General features: G+C 46.0%; 4 non-coding genes across 4 annotated transcripts; 1 reads left to right on the top strand and 3 right to left on the bottom strand.

Moving 5' to 3' along the window:
* Positions 1–466: 466 nt before the first annotated feature.
* trnav-cac lies at positions 467–539 on the top strand. Its single transcript has one exon. It is a non-coding gene; the product is annotated as a tRNA-Val (tRNA).
* A 1,353-nt stretch (positions 540–1,892) lies between these two features.
* trnar-ucg lies at positions 1,893–1,981 on the bottom strand. The gene is given in 2 exon segments: positions 1,893–1,928; positions 1,945–1,981. It is a non-coding gene; the product is annotated as a tRNA-Arg (tRNA).
* A 4,291-nt stretch (positions 1,982–6,272) lies between these two features.
* On the bottom strand, positions 6,273–6,361 carry trnar-ucg. Its single transcript is given in 2 exon segments — positions 6,273–6,308; positions 6,325–6,361. It is a non-coding gene; the product is annotated as a tRNA-Arg (tRNA).
* A 2,939-nt stretch (positions 6,362–9,300) lies between these two features.
* trnar-ucg lies at positions 9,301–9,389 on the bottom strand. Its single transcript is given in 2 exon segments — positions 9,301–9,336; positions 9,353–9,389. It is a non-coding gene; the product is annotated as a tRNA-Arg (tRNA).
* Positions 9,390–9,608: the final 219 nt, after the last annotated feature.

Below are 9,608 nucleotides of genomic sequence, written 5' to 3'. Positions count from 1 at the left end.
CACACAGTTTCTTCACAGTTTTTCAAATTTTCTATTCGATAGATTAATTGTTGACATTTCATTCCATTCTCCGCCGCTTCCTCTCTCTCCGTTCGTGTTTTATTTACATTGATGTGCGGAGCTGCTGTGTACAGGATGGCGCCAGTTTACATTTCCCTGCCCCTTCTTCCAGACATTCAGCTGCAGATTTCTGTATTTCAATTGACTCCCATTCTTCTCTAAGAATATGTCGAGCGCTGCTGCTCTGATCGGATCCTGCCCGCCGCGATCAGCGTCAGATTCGGTGGTGAATACGTTGTCCAGAATGTGTTTGTCTTACTCCGATGGAAACTCGTGGAAATCTTTCAGCAGCATCTATTTTCTTCCTCAACTGGTAAACTGCCAGATATTAGCTCTTCTCATGCCCTTCACAACCCCCCTGCTGGTTTTCATGTTCCAAAGTTTACTGGTAAACGTAAACGCGGTTGTTTCTATAGTGTAGCGGTTATCACGATCGCCTCACACGCGAAAGGTCCCCAGTTCGATCCTGAGCAGAAACATAATTTTGGCCCCTACTCCAGACTATCAGTCAAGTGCATCTCCCTTCCCATTCACCTTGACAACAGCTGCCCAAGGGTCTGGACTTAGCCGTCTGCAATAGGGTGATTTCACGAAAGGTCACTGGATCATAGATCCTCACCCACGTGACCGCAAAGTTTTACTGGGGTACAAACGTCACTTCCAGTACATGTTATTGATACTGGAGACGCGCACTTTCAAACCTGTTAAAAACCGCGAAAACGGTTAGTTTTTGCGCTATAAATAACTGTGCCAGTCTGGGTGACCGCGAGGCACAGCTATCTTGCTTTAGAGTCCAGAAGATAAAGGAAAACGAAGGTAAAGACAAGAGAGCGCTGAAGGGGCAACAACAGCGGAGGTTGTTGGCCGTGCAGATATAAAGATCGAACATATCGGGAATTATCGCGTTTGATCACTGCATTTCATCAAAGCTAAGGCATTATTGATGTTTTGATGAAATGCAGCGAGCAAACGCGATAATTCCCGATATTTTCGATCTTTATATCTGCACGGCCAACAACTTCCGCTGTATTTTTCCCTTCAGCGCTCTCTTACCTTTACCTTCGTTTTTCTTTATCTTCTGGACACTAAAGCAGGATAACTGTGCCTCGCGGTCACCCCGACTGGCACAGTTATTTACATTTCAAAAACGGGCCGTTTTCGCGGTTTCTAACAGGTTTGAAAGTGCGCGTTTCTAGCATCAATAACATGTACCGGAAGTGACCTTTGTACCCCAGTTAAATGTTGCGGTCACGTGGGTGAGGATCTATGATCCAGTGACCGTTCGTGAAATCACCCTATACGTCTGCACTTTGAATATACCCGATCGAACAACTACTCCCACGTGCGGCTGGACGAAGTACAGAATCGGTTCAATGCATGAAACGGATACGAAACACAATTATCCCCACGATGTTATCTCTGCGTAGAATGTATCGACTGGTCTCATAACGTCGGGGCGATCGATCTCCAGCATCGGGGGGTATCTAAGCTCTCCCCGCCGGGCGAACTACCCCGGGTCGGGGCAAGTCGAAGGTCGCGCGGCTTTTGAAGCTTCCTGACGACGGTCTCTCCCGGAGACTGCGAGTTCCTCGATGGTAACGCTTGAACGTTAGTCCGGACTTGCTGCGCGGATTGCCTGATCGTGGATGCAGCGAGATATAATATTCTGTAGGTTTACAGGCGCCCTAGCATGAGAATAACTGTGCTCCTCCACCGCAGGCCATCATAGGCATCAGCAATAATATAAATGATGCTTATGTTTGAAATTTATTTGGGGAGATGTGGTGAATAAAGTGGTTGATTGGTTGAAACAAAACATTCAGTTTGCAAAACGACCGTGACAGGACTCGAACCTGCAATCTTCTGATATCATCGCATTAAGCGCCGAAGTCAGACGCCTTATCCATTAGGCCACACGGTCCCTTCCCGTTGAAAGATCGTGTTTGAAGATCCCAGGGAAATCAATGGGAATAATTATGCGCCGGTGTCGTGTTGAACACGAGAAGGAAATGATATAACAACACAGATTGTGCCGGAAGGAACTGCAGATGCTGGTTTAAAACTAAGATAGACATAAAACGCTGAGTTATTCCAGCATTTTATGTCTAACAACACAGATTGTTGTGTTTCAACATGAGTTTTTAACAACACAGATAATGACAGTGGTTGAAGTGGTGCGCCACGCAGAATGTGTCCGTAACAGCACTAGGAGAAATCGCAATTGAACTTATTTATAGGAGCATAGGAATCTACAATCGCCCCTGGTTTTGCCTCACCGCTATAGTGCGGCCATGCTCTCTGTGGTGCGATGTACGGAGTGAACTGGTTCAAGGTCAAGGCCTATTATGAGTAGAATGGACTTCTTGAGGCAAACAAATGTTGGCTTCTCTGTTGGCCATCTGAATCACCAAACTGTATCCCTCATGTAAGTCACAGTGTTATGATGACGTTCCAAAACCATGTAAAAGACAATATCCTTTGTGGTGGAATGATTTCTACGCTGCATAATTAGTTGGGTATATCACCCTCTGATAAGCTTCAGCTTCTGAAGGAAAGTCGTTTTATCCTGTTCTATTATTGGCTGCAAAGCGAGATCAGGCAACGTTGATAGTAATAGCGTATCCCTCCCCGGTGAACGTAATGCATTCCAACGGGGCGATAACATCTGTCCCATCGGACGGAGTGTGCTGGGCGAATCTCGGTTATGAGTAATGATATTCTGCTGCAAGCAGTGAGCGCTGTGAAGAGCAGACCAGTATATTCACTGCAACTGGATGGGTTAACATATGTTGCCTTGTTCCCAACTGATAGTCTACGTTCGTTACCTCGATGGAAAAGCCATGAAGGAGGATTACCTGTTCTCGGAGCCATTGGCCACTACCACATGGGGAGAAGATGTGTTCAGAATGCTGGCAGCCTTCCTCATTAAACATGAGCTTGGCTGGGAACGACTTGTCTGGTGATTAAAGATGGGGCACCTCCCATGGTCGGATACAGATCTGGCTTCCAAGCTTTCGTGAAGGGTGTCGCTCCCCATGTCTCCTTCACCCACTGCATGATACATCGCCAGGTTTTAGCGATGAAAACTCTCCCTCCTCGTCTTCGAGATATGATTTCAGATGTAGTGAAGATTGGGAACCACATTCGAGGGAGCGCAACAAACTCAAGAATCTTCAAAGCACTGTGTGAAGAAATGGGAGCCGATTGCACTGTTCTGATATTCCACCCAGAGATGCGCTGGCTTTCGCGTGATAAAATGCTCAATCATGTGATTCAACTTCGAGAGGTAATAGCGCTGTTCTTGGAGAGAGGGTGTACTGAGAAGGAGAATCAGCTTCATGAAAAGATGCAGGATGAACTGTTCGTGATGAAGGTTGCTAACTTGGCTCTCTTCTTCGCCGAGGTGAAGTATTTTAACTTCCCAATGCTACACACGGCTTGTTACAAAGTGGCAGCGTTCAGGAGGAAGATTCAACTTTACCAGAGAAGAGTCCAGAACGGTGACACGATTATCTTTCCTGAGGTGACGACTCTCCAGATACTGAATGCCACTTCCACGAGGAGATCTCAACCCATCTTCTGGCAATTAGTGAAGTCAACGAACGTTACTTCCCCGGACTGTACGGCCGCTCTCGTGATGAGTGCAACATCCCACGCTTTTCCATTGAAGACGGTGGCATCAGCGATACTGACGTGGCTGCAAAGGTTGAATTTTACCGAACTCGTGAAGATGCGCAGCTCAATAGTAAATTCATGGAACAAGAGCTCGCCACGTTTTGGCTGAAAGTGAAGGACTGTCATGTTCTTTCGATGAGGGCTCTGACCCTATTGGTCCAGTCCCCCTCAACCTATCGCTGTAAAGTTGGATTCTCAACCATGGTAACTCTGAAAACGAAGGCTTGCAATAGGCGTGTGATCGACGCTGACATGATGCGCTGCCTGTCGAGCATTCATCCTCGTTTTGATTGCCTGATGGATGCTAAGCAATTTCAGCCGTCCCATTGACTGAGTATTGGCAGACATGTTTTAATAAATCGGGCTGGTATTTTCCAATTTTTGTTTCGGGGGTCACGGTACTGACCAAAAATGTTTGACGGGGTCGTGGGGCCAAAAAGGTTAAGAGCCACTGAACTAGAGGGATTGTTCACGGGCATCTTTAATCTCTAATGTCAAAAGTCACCAACCTGAATGACTACCACGGGCATCTTTAATCTCTAAAGTCTAAAGTCACCAACCTGAATGACTACCGCTCGGTTGCCCTAACACTAATACCAATGAAGTGCTTCGAAAGGTTGGTCCTCTCCCACATTAAATCCAGCATCGCTGCCTCACTGGACTCTCATCAATTTGCATACAGGGCAAATAGATCGACAGAGGATGCCATCGCTCTGGCTCTTCACACTGTCCTGACTCACCTGGATCTTCAGGGCACGTACGTAAGGATTCTCGTCGTTGACTATAGCTCTGCATTTAATACGGTCATCCCCACCAAGCTCACCACCAAACTCCACCAGCTAGGCCTCAGCTCGCAGATGTGCGATTGGATCCTGAATTTCCTGACGGAGCGACCGCAGGCAGTGAGACTGGGCCCGCACCTGTCCTCCACTATCACCCTGCGCACCGGCACATCACAGGGCTGTGTACTAAGCCCCATGCTCTACTCCCTCTTCACTCACGACTGTGTTACTGCATTCGACACCAACACCATCGTGAAGTTTGCAGACGACAGAACAGTGATTGGGTTGATCACCGACGGTGATGAAAAAAATACAGGGCGGAGGTGCAGAACCTGGCGGACTGGTGCGCATGTAACAACTTGTCACTAAACACCTCCAAGACCAAGGAGCTGATTATTGACTTCAGGAAGTCCCATAATGGAGAATACGCCCCACTCTCAATCTACGGGGAAAGTGTGGAGAGAGTGTCCAGCTTTAGGTTTCTGGGCACTCACATTTCAGAGGACCTCACATGGTCCACCAACACCGCTGCGCTGGTCAAGAAGGCATAGCAACGACTGTTCTTCCTGAGGACATTAAAAAATACTGGTCTGCCCCAACAGCTGCTGCACCACAGAGAGCATATTAACGTATGGCATCTCTGTGTGGTATCTCAGCTGCACGGAGGCGGAGAGGAGAGCTCTTCAGCGCGTCGTGCACAGAGAGCAGAGGATTATTGGGACACAGCTACCAGCCTTGGAGGGCATCTACCACACACGGTGCCTCAGAAAGGCCGTCAGCATCCATAAAGACTCCTCACACCCTTGTATTGGACTGTTCGAACTACTTCCCTCCGGCAGACGTTACAAGGCCTTCTACGCCAGAAACTGCAGACTCAGAAACAGCTTCATTCCCAGAGCTATAGCGGCTCCGAACCGGCCCTGCTGAATGCCCCCCATCCCACCTGGACTGTCCCCCTCAGATGGTCACGTCGCAGTTTATTTATTTATGTTTTTGACATCGGTTGGTAGCTGCATACTAAATCTCGTTGCACTGATGTGCAATGACAATAAAATATATGATTATTATTATTATTATTATTATTATTATTATTATTATTATTATTATTATTATTATAATTATAACTAGCCTTTGAGGCACGAGGTCTTGCTTTTATCGGTTTCGGAATAATAGTAGATTTTTTTAAGCTGGTGGGTACCTCAGGACAGAGTAGGAATAATAATAATAATAATAATAATAATAATAATAATAATAATAATAATAATAATAATAATATATTATTATTATTATTATTATTATTATTATTATTATTATTATTATTATTATTATTATTATTATTATTATTATTATAATTATTATTATTATTCCTACTCTGTCCTGAGGTACCCACCAGCTTAAAAAAATCTACTATTATTCCGAAACCGATAAAAGCAAGACCTCGTGCCTCAAAGGCTAGTGTGCATTGTCCTTAACATCCACCATTATGACATAATTCCAGAGGCTGATGACTGAACGCATTAAATCCAGATTACCAACAAACATTCAGACAATGCATTTCGCCGACCGCCACAACAGATCCGAGGCTGATGCCATCTCCCTGACACTACACCTGGATAAGAGATAAATCCACGCCAGCCATCAAGTGCTCTATTTCCAATACCATTATCCCATCATAACTCATCTCAACACTCAACACTCAATCATGCGGTGAATAAAGTGGTTGATTGGTTGAAACAAAACATTCAGTTTGGTAAACGACCATGACAGGACTCGAACCTGCAATCTTCTGATATCATCGCATCAAGCGCCGAAGTCAGACGCCTTATCCATTAGGCCACACGGTCCCTTCCCTTTGAAAGATCGTGTTTGAAGTTCCCAGGGAAAGCAATGGGAATAATTGTGCGGTCGGTGTCGTGTTGAACACGAGAAGGAAATGATATAACAACACAGATTGTGTAGGAAGGAACTGCAGATGCTGGTTTAAAACGAAGGTAGACACAAAATGCTGCCTATCCCGCTAAGTTAGTACAGCATTTTATGTCTGACAACACAGATTGGTGTGTTTCAACATGAGGTTTTAACAACACAGATATTACAGTGGTTGAAGTGGTGCGCCACGCAGAATGTGTCTGTGACGGCACTAGGAGAAATCGCAATTGAAATGATTTTTAGGAGCCTAGGAATCTACAATCGCCCGTGTTTTTTCCTCAACGCTATAGTACGGCCATGCTCTCTATGGTGCGATGTACGCAGTGAACTGTTTCAAGGTCAAGACGTATTCTGAGTGGAATGGATTTCTTGAGGCAAACAAATGTTTTCTTCTCTGTTGGCCATCTGAATCGCCAAACAGTTTCCCTCGTGTAAGTCACAGTGTTATGATGACATTCCAAAACCATGTAAAAGGCAATATCCTGTGTGGCGGAATGATCTTTACGCTGCATAATTATTTGCGTATATCCCCCTCTGATAAGCTTCAGCTTCTAAAGGAAAGTCGTTTTTTCCTGTTCTATTATTGGCAGCAAAGCGAGATCAGGCAACGTTGATAGTATTAGCGTAGCACTCCCCGGTGCACGTAATGCATTCCTTGCTCGATTTGAGCAGAAGTCCAACGGGGCGATAACATCTGTCCCATCAGACGGAGTGAGCCATTTTCCCCGAGTCACAGTTGCAAAAGTAAGATATGCCTTCCCGCGATTTAAACTCACAGAAATTAACTGATTCGCACGGAGTTCTTGGCCTCCACCGTAGGAACTGCTAAAACCAAATAGAGCAGTGGGTCTTAACCTGAGGTCGTGACCCCTCGTTTGGGGGGTTTTCCGGGGGTCATGAAGTCATAAATAACATATCAATTTGTTGAGCCCATTTTTAGGAACCTTAACAAAGGTACATACCACACAGTACTTTGTTCGCGTCTGCGCGTACGTATACGCACATGAACTGTGTGTGTTGTGAATCATATCTGCCTAGAAGCGCACGTATAGTGAAGCATTTCTCAAGTTTGGCTTCATATGCATTGTTCAAAAATCCGTGGTCAAGCCGCAATGTGGTATCTGTGCCAAGGATTTGAGCCACGAGAGCTTGAAGCCCAGCAAACTCAAGATCCATTTGGAGTCTTGTCACAGCGACCTGGCGGGGAAGGGCGCGGACTATTTCAAACTAAAACAAGCCGCACTCAAGGGTTCCCGCATCGATTCGACGGGTCACTGCGCTCGTCCCAATGAAGCAACGCTGGAGGCTTCATACCGGATTGCTTATCGAATCGCACAGACTAAGGAACCTCACACCATCGGTGAAGAGCTTATCAAGCCATGCCTTCTTGAAGCAGCGAACATGATGCTGGGCGAACAGCAGTCAAACACGTTCAGGCACATTTCTCTTTCAAAAGTCGAATCTTGTTCCCAACTGCTGCCTTGAGGCACGAGGTCTTGTTGCCTTTTTCCCAACTGCTAGTCTGCGTTCGTTACTTCGATGGAGAAACCATGAATGAGGAGAGCCCTCGGAGCCATTGGACACTACCACTTGGGGAGAAGATGTGTTCAGAATGCTGGAAGCCTTCCTCTTCAAACATGTGCTTGACTGGGAACGACTTGTCGGGTGTGTACAGATAGGGCACCTCCCATGGCCGGATGCAGATCCGGCTTCAAAGCCTTCGTGAAGGATGTCACTCCCCATGTCTCCTTCGCCCACTGCATGATGCATCGCCAGGTTTTAGCGATGAAGACTCTCCCTCCTGGTCTTCGAGGAATGCTTTCAGATGTGGTGAAGATTGTTAACCACATCCAAGGGAGCGCAACAAACTCAAGATTCTTCAAAGCGTTGTGTGAAGAAATGGGAGTCGATTACGCTGTTCTGATCTTCCACACAGAGAAGAGCTGGCTTTCGCGTGATAAAGTTCTTAATCTTTGTAGGGTGTACTGAGAAGGAGAATCAGCTTCATGAAAAGATGCAGGATGAACTGTTCGTCTCGAAGGTTGCTAACTTGGCCCTCTTCTTCGCCGAGGTGAATTCCTTTTGGCTGAAAGTTAAGGACTGTCCTGTTCTTTCGATGAGGGCCATTGAGGGCCATTGGTCCAGTCCCCTTCAACGTATCGCTGTGTGGCTGGATTCTCAACCAAGGTAACTCTGAAAACGAAGGCACGCAATAGACTTGTGATCGACGCTGACATGATGCGCTGCCTGTCGAGCATTCCTCCTCGTTTTGATCGCCTGATGGCTGCGAAGCAATTACAGCCGTTCCATTGACTGAGTATTGGCAGATATGTTTTAATAAATCGGGCTGTTTTGTATTTCAATTTTTGTTTCGGTGGTCACGATACTGACCAAGATTGTCTGATGGGGTCGTGGGGTCAAAAATGTTAAGAACCACTGAACTAGATAGAGTGTTCACGGGCATTTTTAATATCTTCCTACTCTGTCCTGAAGTACCCACCTGCTTAAAAAAAACTACAATTATTCCGGTAGCGATAAAAGCAAGACCTCGTGCAAGGCTAGTGTGCATTGACCTTAACATCCACCATTATGACATAATTACAATGGCTGATGATGGAACGCATGAAATCTAGTTTACCAACTAACATTCATCCAATGCAGTTCGCCGACCGCCACAACAGAGCCGAGGCTGATGCCATCTCCCTGACACTACGCCTGGATAACAGATAAATCCACGCCAGCCATCTAGTGCTCTATTTTCAATACCATTAACCCATCATAACTCATCTCAACACTCAATGATGCGGTGAATAAAGTGGCTGATTGGTTGAAACAAAACATTCTGTTTGGTAAACGACCATGACAGGACTCGAACCTGCAATCTTCTGATATCATCGCATCACGCGCCGAAGTCAGACGCCTTATCCATTAGGCCACACGATCCCTTCCCTTTGAAAGATCGTGTTTGAAGATCCCAGGGAAAGCAATGGGAATAATTGTGCGGTCGGTGTCGTGTTGAACACGTGAAGGAAATGATGTAACAACACAGATTGTGTAGGAAGGAACTGCAGATGCTGGTTTAAAACGAAGATAGACACAAAATGCTGCCTATCCCGCAGAGTTAGTCCAGCATGTCATGTCTAACAACACAGACTGTTGTGT

This window comes from Amblyraja radiata, chromosome 2 (genome assembly GCF_010909765.2).
Source record: "Amblyraja radiata isolate CabotCenter1 chromosome 2, sAmbRad1.1.pri, whole genome shotgun sequence".
NCBI lineage: Eukaryota > Metazoa > Chordata > Chondrichthyes > Rajiformes > Rajidae > Amblyraja > Amblyraja radiata.
The sequence above is the reverse complement of the archived record's forward strand: the minus strand, read 5'-3'. Positions and strand labels throughout refer to the sequence as shown.